The 17031-nt window shown below is 41.0% G+C and overlaps 1 protein-coding gene across 5 annotated transcripts in view; it reads left to right on the plus strand.

Annotated features, from left to right (window-relative positions):
* Nucleotides 1-17031, plus strand: part of LOC122551719 (speckle-type POZ protein-like A) — a 213542-nt gene that overhangs the window by 102453 nt on the left and 94058 nt on the right. For 4 of the 5 annotated variants that reach the window (XM_043694074.1, XM_043694076.1, XM_043694078.1 and 1 more), the window contains one exon: nucleotides 15467-15593. The gene's annotated coding sequence lies outside the window, so the exon portion shown is untranslated. Of the gene's footprint in view, nucleotides 1-1581; nucleotides 1653-15466; nucleotides 15594-17031 lie in introns of those variants that run through there. The other variant, XM_043694077.1, reaches the window with a different exon arrangement.

A 17031-nucleotide genomic window follows, 5' to 3' on the forward strand; every position in this document is an offset into this window, starting at 1 on the left:
AGCTGCCAGAGAATGTGGTGGAGGCTGGTGCAATTGTAACATTTAAGAGGCAGTTGGATGGGTATATGAATAGGAAGGGTTTGGAGGGATATGGACCGGGTGCTGGCAGGTGGGACTAGATTGGGTTGGGATATCTGGTCGGCATGGTAGGGTTGGGCTGAAGGGTCTGATCCATGCTGTACATCTCTATGACTCTGAGAGGGCTGGGGGTCAGCCAGAGTATGCATGTGAACATATAGAAAGAGGGTTCACCAATTTTGACTTTTTTTTCCACATTTACTATATAAACAGCAGGTATCAGTTTAACTAGCAGCTTAACTATGTAGTAAGTTAAAAATCACACAACACCAGGTTATAGTCCAACAGGTATAATTGGAAGCACACTAGCTTTTGGAGCGACGCTCCTTCATCATGATCTCCGAATCATGATAACTATGTAGTAGCATTGTTTGCCTTTGATGCAGAAGGGTGTCCTCTGAAAAACCAACAAAATTAGAATTTTTTAGAACATTGATGCCATGTCAGTATTATCTTCTTTCAGGTGTGTCCTTAAATTGAGGCACTGTATGTCCAGGTGAATTAGAAAAGATCTTTTGACAATTCTTTTAAGTACCACCAGTGTCTTGGGCAATGTTATTCTCCATCCAAAACCACCAAAACAAATTAATTTATCATTTTTCTCACCACTGTTAAGAGATGTTGTTGCACTTATCTATATGTAAACTGGTGATTGTGCGTAAAGATAATTAATTTTGTTGTGAAATGCTTTGGGGTGTTTGAGGAAATGAATGTACCACTTGACAAAAATGTCTCTTTTTCATTCCTTGTCAAAATAGGAAGAATCTTATACAAAAGGAAAGAAGACTTGGTTTGTTTGATATTATATGATTCTTAAAACAAATGCTATTTCATAATGAATGCACAGAGTTTGCTGGATCAAAATAAGCAGCATTGTGGATGCATCAGCTAATTGTTTATCAATGTGGTAACTTCTTGCAAGTTAACTCCTGGCTACATATATAATTACTATAAAATCAAATGCACCAGTTCATATTTAAAAGTGAATAAGAAAGTATTCACTCTTTCTGTTGTATTGTCATAAATTAAGTATGATACTTGTGATGAAAGGTGTGCAATTTATAAAAAAGCTAAAAGTGCAGGTGCTGGAAATCGGAAACAAAACAGAAATTGCTGAAAAAGTTCAGCAGGTCTGGCAGCATCTGTTGAGAGAAATCAGTTAACCTTACAAGTCCAGTGACCCTTCAGAACTGTCATAAAGAAAATAACAAGCCCTGTGTAAGTATGTCTCAGTGACTGATCACCATGTTGATTGACTAATAAACATGAAAAAATGACCTATCAAACCAGTTTTCATTCGGAGATCTGACTTTCCCTAGTTACCATCAGCTGGGATTAAATTTACTGTTGGAATTGGACAATTAAATTTAACCATGAGGGCCAGCTTGCAGACGCTGACCTCCTGCAATTTGAGTAAAGAACAGATACTTAGTATAAAATCCACTTGTATGTATTGTCTGGCCTGGGCCAGTCACTCCAGCTGAATGGCATTATAATTTATCAGGTTTGTAGGCACTGCATAGCAGCTTTGTAGTTCGTCAGCCTAGGAGGGCTAGAATCACATACTGAGTAAGGTATTGTCATTGCTTCTTTTTTTCACAGAAGGTGCAGAATATTAGTAACTACTTTTCAGCTGTGTAGCTTGGAAAACATCAAGCTTGGCCCGTGGTCATTTTTGCAAAATGCTGCCCATACTACTCCAGATGAATTCCTTCTCAATGATATACAACTTCCTATTTGACATTGCAATGTCTATGACTTTGTATGATTAAGCATCATCATTCTGAAATGAAAATACTATGCGTGACAAAAGACGCATGTACCCTGATGATAAAATATTTGAAACATTTATTTGATGGCAATTGCATTGGGCGACGGAACTATATGCTTGTTGAATAATGAGGATTTCTATCTCTGTTCATACTTTTCAATCTACGCTTCCTACACCCACTAGTCTGCCTTCTAATACAATAATGCATATCATTTGTGCATTGGATGAGGTAGGCAGCTAACTTGCTTCCATACTTTGGCGTTTTACCTTGGCCTTTTGCCTTGAAACCTACTTTTTTCTTTCTTGTTTTTCTTCAATACAAGTTATTCTGTCCCACATCGATATTCTTTGCATGCACATTGGATTAGTTTTACAGCAAATAATTAAGAAGGCAAATGGAATTTAGTCATGTTTTGCAAGGAGAGCGGAATGTAAATGTAAGGATGCTTTGCTGTAGTTGTGTGGAACGTTGGTGAGGTCGCATCTGGAATACCATGTGTGACTTCTGTATCCTTGTTTAAGAAAGGATTTAAATGCGTTAGAGGCAATTTGGAGAAAGTTCATTGCCTTCATACTTTGGATGGAGAATGGGGATGGGGGCGGCACGGTGGCTCAGTAGTTAGCACTGCTGCCTCACAGCGCCAGGGACCCAGGTTTAATTCCTGCCTTGGGCACCTGTCTGCGTGGAGTTTGCACATTCTCCCCGTGTCTACATGGGTTTCCTCCGGGTGCTCCGGTTTCCTCCCACAGTCCAAAGATGTGCACGTCAGGTGAATTGGCCATGCTAAATTGCCCGTAGTGCTAGCTACATTAGTCAGGGTGAGTTGCTCTTCGGAGGGTTGGTGTGGACTTGTTGGGTCGAAGGGCCCATTTCCATACTGTAGGGAATCTAATAATTGAATCTAATCTAATCATGTGCAGAAATTGGTCAAGTAGTATTAAAGTATAAGATGTGACCTTATTGAGACAAATAAGATCCACAGGAGACATGAAAGGATGGATGCTGAAAAGCTTTTACAGGAGAGTCCAGAGCTAAGGGACACAGATTTTTAAAAAACCATGGATCTCTTCCATTTAAAACCATTATAAAGTGGACTTTTTCCTGCAATGTTCGTGAGTTTCTCACCTTGACAGCGTGATAGGAGCAGGACTATTAAATCCTTTTCAGGTGGAGGTAGGTAGCTTCTTGACTAACAAGGAAGTGCATGGTTATCAGGGTAGGTAGGAATGTACTGTTGAGGACACAATCTGGCCAACCATGATCTTGGTGAATAGTGCAGCTGACGAGAGAGGCCAAATGGTCGACTACTTCTAATTCGTATGTTCGTACCAAGATTTGGAAGAGGTTTGAGTCACTTTGGTAAATATTTGTACTAAATAGTGGAGTCAGTATTCTGTCACTGCATTTGGTCAAAATTGGTTAATTTTAAGCACAGCATCAAGACGTGATGATCAGCAACTCTTAAAAAGGCCACAGAGCGAGGAGAGGTTTCATTGTAAACATAGTGCTGAGGGAGGAAGAGCAGCAAGTTTTATGACAGATGTTGGGTAGAAAATGTAATTGGGAATCTAGCCTAACACAAAGGTTCAGAAAGGAATTGAGGAAGCAAATCAGAGAAGTGAAGTGGGATTATGAAAACATTTGGCAAGATGTATTATGGAGAAAGGAATTCCAGTGATCTCAAGGCCAAGGAGCAATTCTACCTCTCAAACACCAGTCAAATGTCTGGTCAGAGATGCTGCTCAAGGATCAGACTCATTAGCATGCAAGGACCCACAGACCCATGACCAGTGACACAAAGTTTACGAGATGGACAATCCTACTCATTTAGTGTGTGATTGTGGCTAATTTTATGAAAGTATGCACAGCTTTATTTCTAAAGTTTAAAAATATCCAAATGGGATTTTATATCTTTTATGCTTCTTGATTTTTAATTTGGATAATAGGTGCTGGTCATGATTCCACTGTGTTTCTCATCCCTCCAGTCTTTCACTGTACCTCAAACTTTACCTTTTGTTGCTTTTTCCCTTCTTGCTCTTTGCCTGCAATAACCTGATACATTTGTAAAGGAGGTTGCTACCATTTATTTTTGAAAGGGATGTGCATATCTTTGGCTAGACCAACATTTATTGTCCATCCCTAATTGCCCTTGAGAAGGTGATGGTGAGCTGTCTTTTTATACCAGTTCATGCAGGGTACATACTTCTACAATATTATTAGAATAAAGAATGATAGGAAAAGGCAAGACTGTGAAAAGATTTGAAGATGAGTATAAGAATTTAAAGTTGAAAGCTTTGTTTGACTAGATACCAGTAAAGTTCATTCAGCAAAGATTGATGGTTGAATGGGACTTGGTAAGAAGAAGCTAGATTTTGGATACATTCGAGTTTATGGAGCTGCAGCTTTGATAACAAAAGCATATATCAGCAATAAAGGCTTTATAAAATTATAAATCTGAGATTCCCAGCTTAATTACGTGAGAAGGATTACAATCTGATGCTTCCAAAGGTAAAAGCTGAAAGGGAGTTTATAATTACCTCACATTTATCCCAGACTGAAATTCAGTTGCAATTTTTCTGGTTACCTAAACAATCCATTGATGCTTTAGTTGACAGAATTCTTTTTCACTACCAAACAACAATACATTTTTGTTGCATCTGCAAATTCTTTAATCATGTCCTTTACATTTGTCAAAATCATTGTTATACACCACAAAGAATAAGTGATTTCATACTTGAAGCTGATTTTACAAATAATTTTGAAGGAATTGAACAAGGGATTGAAGAAATAGCAGGATTGTCAGCAAACTAATGAGGATGTGGGATTAAGTGTAATTGCTTTGTAAAAGAGCCAGCACAGATATAGAGTCATAGTTGTTTACCCCACAGAAAGAGACCATTTATCCCATCGTGTTTGGACCAATCAACGAAGATCCGACTGTGTTAATCCAATTTTCCAGCTAAAGGCTTAAAGATATAAAAGAGACCTAAGGGTAAACCTTTTCACGCAGAGGGTGGTACATGTATGGAATGAGCTGCCAGAGGAAGTGGTGGAGGCTGATACAATTGCAACATTTAAAAGGCATCTGGATGGGTATATAAATGGGAAAGGTTTGGAGGGATATGGGTCGAGTGCTGCCAAGTGGGGCTAGATTAGGTTGGGATATCTGGTCAGCATGGATGAGTTGAACCAAACGGTCTGTTTCTGTGCTGTACATCTCTGACTGTATGGAATGACTGACAACTCTGCAGAAGTTACACCATTCCATATTGAATTTGAGGACCTTTATTCTTTTGTAATAGAAAGAAGTGATATCCAAATAGAGTTTCAGGTGTTTCTAATACTTGAGTGAGGTGTTTAGGTCAGAAATTACTCTTGCTATTACAAAATTACACTTGTTAAAACCGATTGGATTATGTTTTCATTGCATAATACTGGGAGATACATGAATATTCAAGTTGAATTTGGCTAACTTCCATTGGGCTGGACGTTGCATTTATGCAACTATGCATTTATTCCACATACTTTCAGCAGTCCAAAGTTTGAGTGCTTCTCATTTTGGATTACAACGTAAGACTAATGTATGCAACAGCTTTAAAAGTGATCAGTGTTCATAGTACTGGAAGGGTTGAGATTTTGTTCTCAATCAGACATGAGCATATGCTGTACAGAATTGTGTTATGGATCAGGCCAGACCCCCTTAAAACATTTCAAGAAAGTAGCCCAGACCCTAACTTTGCTGGTTGTTTTAAGCAGGTGTTTAGTGGATATTCCAGGAGTGATGCAGCTGGCCCAATCACTTAGTTTTTAACAAAACAATATATTTGCAAGATTACCAAACAAAACACAATCAGAAGGGAACAGAATATACAATATAACGTAACTGCTTAAAAACCGAATCGATTCTATCACAATTTAATGATACTTGCAACATCCCCATAAACACACCCTTCGCAAAAAAGGAAAGATTAAACAGGTTCTTACAGGAGAGATGTCAGAGAGAGAGAGAGAGAATCATCGTGGAACTGTTTCTTTGACCAGCTGCCTCAAAAAATTGCTGAAACTAAAACAAACTAGGCAAAAGCTGAGCTGGGAGAACTAGCCACTCCCTTTTCATTGTACAAGTGATTTTTTTCAACTTGAACATCTTTCTCCTGAGACAGTATCTTAGCTATAGTCAAATTGGCCTCAAAACCCATCCAAACCAGACACACCGGAATCTATGCAGTTATGATACTTCTGAGAAAGAATCAAGGGCAACCTAACCTTGTTAAAGGAGCAGCAATGTCATAGTTGTCTATCATATTTTGTGAAGCTTTTCAATAAACCACTAAAATCTGGCTTTATATGCTAGACTATATTCTTTCTTCACTGTCTTCAGAAAGAGAATCAGTGTGATAAAGGCACTTAGCACACATGCCTTCATTTGTCAGACCATTGAGTATAGGAATTGGGACATGTTGCAGTTGTACATGGTGCTGGTGAGGCCACTTTTAGAATACTATGTACAGTTCTGATTGCTCTGCTATAAAAGAGTATTATTAAATTGGAAAGAATTCAGAAGAAATTTACCAGAATGTTGCCAGACTGAGGGTTTGAGTTATCAGGAGAGGCTAGGACTTTTTTCATTGGAGTGCAGAAAGTTGAGTGATGACCTTATAGAGGTTTATAAAATCATGAGGTGTGTAGATAAGATGAATAACAAAGGTCTTTTCCCTGGGGTGGGGGAGTTCAAAACTAGTGGGGGCAGATTTAAGGTGAGAGATTTAAAAGGAATGTGAGGGTGGTCCTTTAAGTGCCAGAGAGAGTGGTAGTTGCAGGTACAATTACAGAGTTTAAAAGATGTTTGGACAGGCACATGAATAGGAAAGGTTTAGAGGGATGTGGGTCAAATGCAAGCAAATGGGACTAGTTTAGTTTGGGAAACTTAGTCAGCAAAAACGAGTTGGACCAAAGGATCTGTTTCTGTGCTGGATGATTCTGACTCTTTTAGGGAGGACAAAGTGAGGACTGCAGATGCTGGAGATCAGAGTCAGAGTGTGGTGCTGGAAAAGCACAGCTGGTCAGACAGCATCCGAGGAGCAGGAGAGTCGATGTTTTGGGCATAAGCCCATCAGCAAGAATGAGGCTTGTGGGCTGGGGTGCTGAGATAAATGGGAGGGGGTGGGACTGGGGGGAAAGTAGCTGTGAATGCGATAGGTAGATGGAGGTAGGGTAATGGTGATAGGTCAGAGGGAAGGGAGGAGTGGATAGGTGGGAAGGAAGGTGGACAGGTAAAACGGTTGGGTAGTAGATCTGACAAGGGAGTCGCGGAGGGAATGTTCTCTCCGAAATGCAGATAGTGTTGGGGAGGCAAATATATCTCTGGTGGTGGAGTCTGTTTGTAAGTGGCAGAAATGGTGGAGGATGATGCAGTGTATCTGGTGGTTGGTGGAGTGAAAGGTGAGGACCAGGGAAGTTCTGTGTTGTGGGTGGAGTTGAGGGAAGTGGAGGAGATGCTCTTAAGGGCATCGTTGACCACGTGGGAGAGGAAGTTGTAGTCTCTGAAGAAGGAGGCCATCTGGGATGTTCTGTGGTGGAATTGGTCCTCTTGGGAGTAGATGCTGCGGAGGCGGAGGAATTGGGAATACGGGATAGCGTTTTTACAAGGGGCAGGGTGGGAGGAGGTGTAGTTCAGGTAGATGTGGGAGTCTGTGGGTTTGTAGTGGGTGTCAGTGTTGAGTCGGTCGCCAGAAATGGAGATGGTAAGGACCATGAAGGGGAGGGAGGTGACTGAGCTGGTTCAAGTGAACTTGAGATTGGGGTAGAAGGTGTTGGTGAAGTTTATGAACTGCTCAACCTCCTCGTGGGAGCTCGGGGTGGTGCCGATATAGTCATCGATGAAGCAGAGGAAAAGATGGGGAATGATGCCAGGGTAGCTGCGGAAGATGGACTGTTCCACGTACCTGACAAAGAGGCAGGCTGGAGCCCATGGCTAACCATTTGGCCTGCAGGAAGTGAGAGGATTGGAAGGAGAAGATGTTGAGGGTGAGGACCAGTTTAGCCAATCTAATGAGAGTGTCAGTGGAGGATACTGGTTGGCTCGGCGTTCGGGGAAGAAACTAAGGGCTTGGAGACCCTCACAGCGGATAGATGTGTTTAGGAACTGGATGTCCATGGTGAAGATAAGGCATTGGGGGCTGCGGAAACGAAACTCGTGGAGAAGGTGGAGGGCATGGATGGTGTCCCGAACGTAGGTGGAAAGTTCCTGGACTGAAGGGTACAGGACAGTGTCAAGGTATGCAGAGGTGAGTTTGGTGGGGCACAAGCAGGCTGAGACAGTGGGTTGACTGGGACAGTCAGGTTTCTAGATTTTGGGTAGGAGGAAGAATCGAGTGGTGCAGCTTCCTGAATGTGAGGTTGGAGGCTGTGGGTGGGAGATCCTCTGAGGTGATAAGGTTGTGTGTGGTCTGGGAGATGATGGTTTGGTGATGGGAGATGTATTCATGGTCGAGGGCGCAATAGAAGGAAGTGTCCACGAGTTTGCGCTTGGCTTCAGCGGTGTAGATATTGGTGCATCAAATTACCACTGCGCCCCTCCTCCCCCATCCACAGATTTGATGGTGAGGTTGGGGTTGGAGTAGAGGGTTGTGCGTTGCGAGGGTGAGTGGTTGAAGTGGGTGAGGGGTGTGGACTGGTTGAGGCGGTCAATGTCCCAGCAGCAGTTGGAAATGAAGAGATCGAGGATGGATAACAGACCAGCACAGGGTGACCAGGTGGATAGGGTGTATTGGAGGCGGGAGAAGGAGGCCTCAGACGGTAAGCAGGAGTCCTCGTGGAAAGCGTAAGTGCGGAGGTGACGGAAAAAGTGTTCAATGTCACAATGCTTGTCAAATTTCTTGATCTAGGAGCATAGGGGAATGAAGGTGAGACCTTTGTTGAAGGCTGAACATTCATCCTCAGTGAAGGGGAGCTCTGGGGGGGAATGATGAAAACATGGCAGGCCTGGGGACTAGGACCTGGTGTAGGACTTGGGCTAGGAGTGAGGTGGAGACTGTCACTGGAGTGATTGACGGTGACGTCACCAACACAAGTGACACTCACCCTGCTGGTGAGGGGGGCAGTAGTGGTGCCTGTGGGATCCGCCAGGGTGGGAGTAACGTCGGAGGGGGCGGAAGTGGTTGCAGTGGCAATTACGGGGACAGAAGTGTCGGAATGCATGGCATAGGTAATGTCATGGGGCCGTCCAAGGCCCTGAAGTATCCTTCCACATCCAACAGAAATTTGCTGTACTTCCACACACGCCATCTACTGCTTCCGTTGCATCCGATGTGGTCTCCTCTATGTTGGAAAGGCAGGATGCCAACTTGTGGATCATTTCAGAGAACATCTCTGGGGTACCTGCAGCAACCACCCCACCACCCTGTAGCTGAACACTTTAACTTCCCCCCTCCCACTCCGCCAAGGACATGCAGGTTCTTGGCCATCTCCATTGCCAAACCCAAACCACCCGATACCTGGAGGAAAATCGCCTCTTCTTCCATCGAGGGACCCTCCAACCACACGGGATCAATGTGAATTTTACCAGTTTCCCCATTTCCCTTCCCAGGCACTTTATCCCAGTCCCAAACTCCAATTCGGCACTGCCCTCTTGAACGGTCCAACCTAACCATCCTCATTCCCACCCATCTGCTCTACCCTCCTGTCCGACCTATCACTTTCACCCCCACCCTCTTCTATCTATCGCATTCCCAGCTACCTTTCCCCCCCCCACCTCTCATTAATCTCTCAGCCCCCTTGGCCCACAGGCCTTATTCCTGCTGAAGGGCTTCTGCCCAAAATGTCAAATCTCTTGCTCCTCGGATGCTGCCTGATCTGCTGTGCTTTTCCAGCACCACACTCTTTGACTCTATTAGATCCAACTTTGATGATTGTTTCTTTCTACTGGCATCTCAAAAATAGAACCAGAATTCTGTCTCCTTTTACATTCAGCAATACAGTGTAAATTAAGCCTTATATTCTTGGTACCGACAGAGGCCAAACCACCCTGGAGGCTCCCTGCCTTCAGTCCTGATGAAGGGCTTTTGCCCGAAATGTCGATTTTCCTGCTCTCGGATGCTGACCTGCTGTGCTTTTCCAGCACCACTATTTGAGACCTCAAAATCCCTTAAGGTCAGACTTTATATTACTGACAATGGCCCATGTGGAAAATGCTCAAGAATACTCTTAATCTTGCAGCAACAGGTTTGTCATATATTGAATCAAAGTACCATTTATACCAGTCCTTTTTTACCGCACTACGTTTGATGTTATTGGGAAAAGGAAAGGTGACATCCGTGGCCATCTGCAGATGAATTTGCCCAGAGTCGAGTCACACAGTCAGACAAGTATAAACCTGTAGGTGACTTGCCCAGGCAGAATTAAAAGCAACCTGAGCTGCTGAATAAGAGATTTGTTTACTGTAGGGAGTTGATTTTGTATTTGCTAAGGTTACAACAGTTAACTATCTACAGAAGCTAGAAGAGAAGGCAGGTTTGTTTCTGAGGTTCCCAAAATACTCTACTGCTTTTCATTTGTTGCAGTCTATCTTTGGATAATACACTACAGAGAAAGTTTGCTTTATTAATAACTTAAGTATTTATTTTGGTCATAAACAAGAACAATCTCAGGGCAGGTAAATTATTGTAATCCTTCAGTTTCAGATAGTCTTTCTGTGATGCTTATTGCATAAACATTGAGTGTTGTATTTTTAAAGCATGCCACATCATCTTTACTGAAAATAGTATTATATCCTGAATTTGTTTTTCTACTTTGATGAATACTGATAGTTTAAATTGGGAATGACTGTGTTGTGCCTTCTAAATTGAGCTTTTTTTTTTGCGTGTTCTTATGTTTCTACCAGGGTATACTATACAATGGGCAAAAAACAAATAATTTTCTATGATAACTAAATACACTGTGTGAATGTACAGGAATTGAGATCCCAAGAATAGCACAGAATTATTTCATGTAGAATGAGCGCTCAAACCGAGAGGCTCTTTGATTTATTGTGTATTCTTTTCCAGATCTACCAGCTGCCTGTGTATTGCTATCAGGATACTGGTTTAATGTTTAACCTCTTTAATGCGCACACATTGTTCAAAATATATGAATTATAATACATATAAACAACTTAAATTAATGGTTAAGTAGTGCTGTTAAGGAGTTGTTTAAAGGTTGAATTGTTCATCCCAATTACACATACTTTAACCAACAGCTAAAACGAATTGCTGGAAAAGCTCAGCAGCTTTGGCAGCATATGTGAAGAGAAATCAAAGTTAACGTTTTGGGTCTGGTGACCCTTCCTCAGTTCTTTGATTTTTCTTCACAGATGCTGCCAGACGTGCTGCACCTTTCCAGCAACTTCTGTTTTTTGTTTCTAATTTACAGCATCCATAGTTCTTTCAGTTTTTATTTTTTGGAGGTGCATAATGCTCATTGTGATAGTTTGCAGCCAAGTAGTTTATTACAATGTACCTGTATTATTCCCTAACCTCCCTTTCCTGCCATCTGTCTCTACTCCTATAAAAGAACTTGTCAGATTCATTTTTCCAAACCAAGTTTGGGTCATCCCTCCTAATCACTTAATTTGTGGCTCATGTTTCTTTTCTTACCAACTTTCCTCTATGACATTCTTTGAGACATCATTTATCAACTTCCTTACAGGCCTGTTGACGCTTCAAGGCTTGGTTGCGCCAATCAGTGGCAGAATTCCGGAGGAACAGTTGTTCCTGTGGGTGTGGTTGACGCATTCCTTTGTCCCTTTAGCAACCAGGCTGGAGACATGATGGTCTCCCAGCATTGGTAGTCTGGATTAGTTGTGCCATGTTCCTCCAGGCCATACAAGTCCATCTCGAACTTGGAAATGCTCTTCTCTGGACAAAGTGTTCATGGCTTCTCTGATTCTGCCACCTCCTAGCCAGTAAATTGCTTAGGGTTGACTATGCCATCTCCAAGCAATTTCAAGGAGAGTGGTTGCCTCTATAAACTCCTACCATGTTAGGATGCTGAAAGAATGGGCTGAGGAGCTGCTGGCGAGGCGTAGCATTGAGATCTGCCCCATTGGGGCAAACCTAATCAGTCACACAATGTGCTATGAAACTACTGTTAGCTGATTATCTTTATGCAACACATCTTGAAATGGAAGAAAAAACAATGTTTGAAAGCTGAAGTAGTTTCAAAAAAGAATTCCTGCATAAATGATGTGTTTAATGCATATATTGTAAAATTATCTTTGTTGTTGCCACCCCTAAGAATGATAGGCTAGCGTGTCCTTCTCAAAATGCAAATGTGGAAATTTAGGAGAGCACTAGGAGGAATTGATTTTAGAAGTAAGGCACAGTGTATTGGAGATACAGGAAGCTACTGACTTCAACTTCAAGAGAGAGAGGAGTGATAATTAAACAAAGTAAAGGAGAGAAACAGATGTTAAGAAAAGGATTATATTTAACGAGGGGATTGGAGGGGACAGAGAAATGTTGAGATGAATGTGGCGAAACAACTTGGCGAAACTGTGTTGAAGATTAGGAGAGCAAGAGAAGTTAAAGAAAGTGCATTGTTGATTTGGAGTGAGTGGAGTTTTGCTCAACAAAGAGCATGGAGGGTTTGGAAATAGGAAGATGGAGTAAGAAAGTCTCATATGGAGGAGGATTGGTAATGAAAGGAGATGTTCTTAAGGGTTCAGTAAAGGATATATAAAGGCAAAGTTGCCACTGTCCCAGAGGACCATAGAGCTACTCTGTCATAAGAGAGAGATGATTAGTGGTGACTTTAACCTGAGGGTCACCACATCTCAGGTAAGCAGTGAGGTTAAGAAAGCAGGTCCATCATAGTAACCTCAGCCAATGCAAGAATTGAATCCATGCTATTGTCATCATTGTGTGCATTGCAAACCATCCATCCAATTGAGATGCCAACCCCTGTAGATTATGTACCATGAAAATAATACACATTTTCTAGTAGAGTGATGAGTCATTATAGACACTGAGATATCAGCAGTAAAAGATACAGCTATCTGCCATAACTTTTGATTACCGTTTCTGAATCTTCAGATAATTTAGCAGGATTGCCTCCTCAAGAATAAGCAGCAGAGGCGGAAAGGTGACTGCAGTTCTGTTTAAAAATTTAATTGAGTTGTTTTAATTCATTTGTTTGTCTATGTTGCATTTGATGTTTGCTGTAATGTGAAGTTAAACACAATAGCACCTCAGATGAAATTTCCTGGAAATGTTAGTTGTCCTATAACTGTGTTGATACAATCTGATTATACTCAGAAGGAAATTTCCTATTTTAAAAACCCTTGGTGAACTGGGATTGGAGAGTTTGATTTTGTGGTAGGAAGGTTGACCTAGTAGAACAGTGTCAAAAATCAGTATAGATGCAAGATATCAAAAACACTGCTTGGAAGGTAACATTTACATTACCAAAGGATCAGGTGTAATCATGTAAGTGGTATAAAAAGCTGCTGATAGGGATACATAGATATCTATAGAAAGAATGCTGACTTATAGACTGGAGGTTGAAACACACCGTTGGCATGTGGAGTATAGAAACAAGTGGAGACCATTCAGCTGCTGTGGACTCATCCGTCATTATTTTGGATCGTGGCAGATGTGTACCTCAACTATGTGAACTTGCCTTTGTTTCATTTTCCTAATTGTCCTTGCCTAATAATGACTGTAGATTTTCATCTTCACAGTTTCAATGAACGTAGCTTTTTGGGGAAAGAGACGCCCAGATTTTCACAAATGTTTGGCAAATTTTGCTTCTTGATCTCCCCCTGAAATTAATAGCTCCTGGGACTGGACTCCTGTAATCAGAGAAATTTGTTTCTCTGGATTTAGTTTATAAAATTCCTTTCATCATTTTAAGCATTTCCATTAGATTTTCCCCAACTTTTAAAACCCAAGAGAATGCAAACTATGTTTATGCAAATTATTCTCATAATTTAAAGCTTTAAATCCTCTTCTAATTCTGGTAAACTGACACAGTAAACAGTCAAAGGCCAGTATTTCCTGCGTGCCTACGACTAAAGAGAGCTGAAACATCAGTTCTTCGCTTTTGTGTTCCAATTCCCTTGAAACCAAGGAGAGCATTCCATTTGAGATTTTGAACCTTGCACAAGCTTTTAACATTAATAGGGATGAAAGGTATCAAGTGAAGGCAAGGCACTGTTGTCATGGAGGTTTGCAGTGGACTGTTGATCTTGTGCTGAAGTGTCAGAGTTGACCTTTTAGGGACATTTTGTCTGGCTTTATTTGGCTATTGGGATCTAAGAAGAAACAAGAATTTGAAAATATTGCTTGGTAACAATGGTGACCTTGTTCCAAACATTCAGTAATAGCTTTTTCAAAAGCAAAAAGGATCCTTAAACTTGCAGATGTAAATAAATGTGCTCGTGGCATCCTGCAATAACTACAGGATCTCAATCAGTTATTCTAAATTTCTATCTCTAAGTTTTTCTATTAACCATCTGTCTTTAAATTTCAGTAGGAATTTATATGAGATTGAGGAGTTGGTAGCTGCTGCATTAGGAATGTTGTACGTACTGTGGGTGGGAGTTGAATACATGACAAATTGATCAACCTATGATTGTGATTCCTTTGACTGCAGTTTTTTCTTTTTTTTTGTTTCAGTGGTCAACTTGTCAAATGGTTTAGTGATTCATATTGTCATCTAGAAGGAAAAGTAATAACACAGCCTGATATTAATTCATTTCAGTGAACAGTTTTGGTTTTTGAAACTCCCATGAAAGTTGAACTTACGCTCTCAACTGCTTGCAGTTGAGCATTGTGTACTCTTGTCATGTTTAATGAAAGTAGGCTGTGTTCGAAAAAAGATCTACTTGAATATTTCACATAAATAGATTGAAGTGATTACAGTAAATATTTTTAGATTTAAAAAAACAATGTCTGTTTCTTTGTCTCAATGGCATACAGGCATCTATACTATTCTTGCAGCAGCCTCTGGATATTCCAGAGTACTTTGAGCCACTTAAGTCATTGTGAAGTGTAGTCACTATGGTAAACAGAATGAGCACTGCAAAATCTCATGAAGAACAATGTTCGAATGATACAATAATCTGTTTCACTGGCACAGGTTGAAGTTTAAAGGTTGACCAAGATGTTGGGGAAAAGTTTTGCAGTCCTTCATGTGGTGCCAATAGGATCTTTATGGTCCATTTCGCCCTTTCAGTATGTCATCCAAACGATGGGATGGCACTTCGTCAGTGTTGCACATCTGACCATGATTAGGTCTCTGGAGTGGGATTAGACAAATACTCTTAACCCATCCTCATTAGTTGAATCAGACAATGTTTTTAGAATAACCTATCATTATGCTTAAATTATGTTGCAGAGGAATATTCAGGATTTTAAAAATAAACATTTCTGGTTGCTGTATACGGTGTACTTTTTGACTAATTATATGAAGTGTTGTGTTCCAATTATTATTTTATGCTCTGAATGCATCATTTGTATAGATTGGGTATTCACTAACAGGTTAGAATTCAAAAATAGCGCTCAATGCAGTGTACAATTTTAGTAAGTTTATGTTTAAATTATTTTCTGAATGTTTCTAAAAAGGTTATTTTTTTTTAGGTGTGAGGTTTCCGGCAATGACACCATCCTAACCAATATACTTCATATTTCTGAGTGACGTTAACATTCCACAGATAATTGGGATTCACAGACTACAGGGGGCAACCGTGAAGGGGCTGCCAGTAGGGTGAGTGCATCAGGTTTGAAAATCCATATTTTGTTTTGCAGTTTAAAAGTATGAGGTCTGATAGCATCATGATTCCACTTTTCTGCTTTAATTTTTTCTTAAAAAAAAGTCATTTTCCTTGTTGTTCTCCCTTTTTTATTGTACTTGTTGCTGAAAGTATCAGCCTCTTACCAGTGTTTGTTTTCACATAGTCTGGTTTCCCTATCAAAGCTCAAATTTTGCAGTATAAATGATCATGCAAGTGTATGCCATTATTACTCTTGTCGATTTGGTTTGGTTTGATTTGATCTGATTTGTCATTGTCACATGTACAGAGATGCAGTGAAAAGCATTGTTTTGTGTGTTGTCCATGCAAATCAAGTCACCATGGTAACAGAACAGAATATAGAATATAGTGTTTCAGCTGCAGAGAGGGTGCAGCGAAAGATCAAGCTTAATACGTGAGAGGTCCATTCATTACAGCAGGGAAGAAGCTGTTTTGAATCTGTTGATACGTATTCTCAAACTTTCGTATCTTCTGCCCAACACAAGAGCATCAAAAAGAGGGTGTTTAAATGGGCACTGGAATATACATATGGATAATAATGGAACGGTGTAGGTTAGATGGGCATCAGATTATTTTCATACGTCGGCACAGCTTCGAGGGCCAAAGGCCCTGTACTGTGCCGTAACATTCCCGAGTATAACTCGGGTAGGAGGGGTCTTTGATTGTGTTGTGATTTGGAGATGCCGGTGTTGGACTGGGGTGTACAAAGTTAAAACTCTCACAACACCAGGTTGTAGTCCAACAGGTTTATTTGGAAGCAGTAGCTTTTGGAGCGCTGTTCCTTCCACCTGATGAAGGAGCAGCGCTCAGAAAGCTAGTGCTTCCAAATAAGCCTGTTGGACTATAACCTGGTGTTATGTGATTTTAACTTTGATTATGTTGGCTGCTTTCCCAAGGCAGTAGGAAGTATAGACTGAGTCAATAGATGGAAGGCTGGCTAGCATGACGGACTGGGCTGTATTTACAACTCTCTGTAATGTATTGCGGTCTTGGATGAGCAGTTGCCAAGACAAGCTATGCTGTGGTGCATCTGGATAAGAGTCATAAAGGTGTACAGTATGAAGACAGACCTTTGCGATTTTTAAGAAGACTTATAGCTCAGGTTGAGTTGAGTTTGGAAGTTTGCTCGCTGAATTGGAAGGTTTGTTTTCAAATGTTTCATCACCGTGCTCGGTAACATCATCAGTGAGCCTCCCCGGTAAAACGCTGGTGTTATGTCCCGCTTTCTATTTATGTGTCTTGGTCTCTTAAGGTAGGTGATATCAGCATTCAGCCTACATCACCTTAAACCCTTCCCATTCATGTACCCATTCAGAAGCCTTTTAAATGTTGTAATTGCAGCAGCCTCCACCACAAGCTCATTCCATACATGCACTACTCTCTGAGTGAAAA

Source organism: Chiloscyllium plagiosum, chromosome 7, assembly GCF_004010195.1.
Source record: "Chiloscyllium plagiosum isolate BGI_BamShark_2017 chromosome 7, ASM401019v2, whole genome shotgun sequence".
Classification (NCBI taxonomy): domain Eukaryota; kingdom Metazoa; phylum Chordata; class Chondrichthyes; order Orectolobiformes; family Hemiscylliidae; genus Chiloscyllium; species Chiloscyllium plagiosum.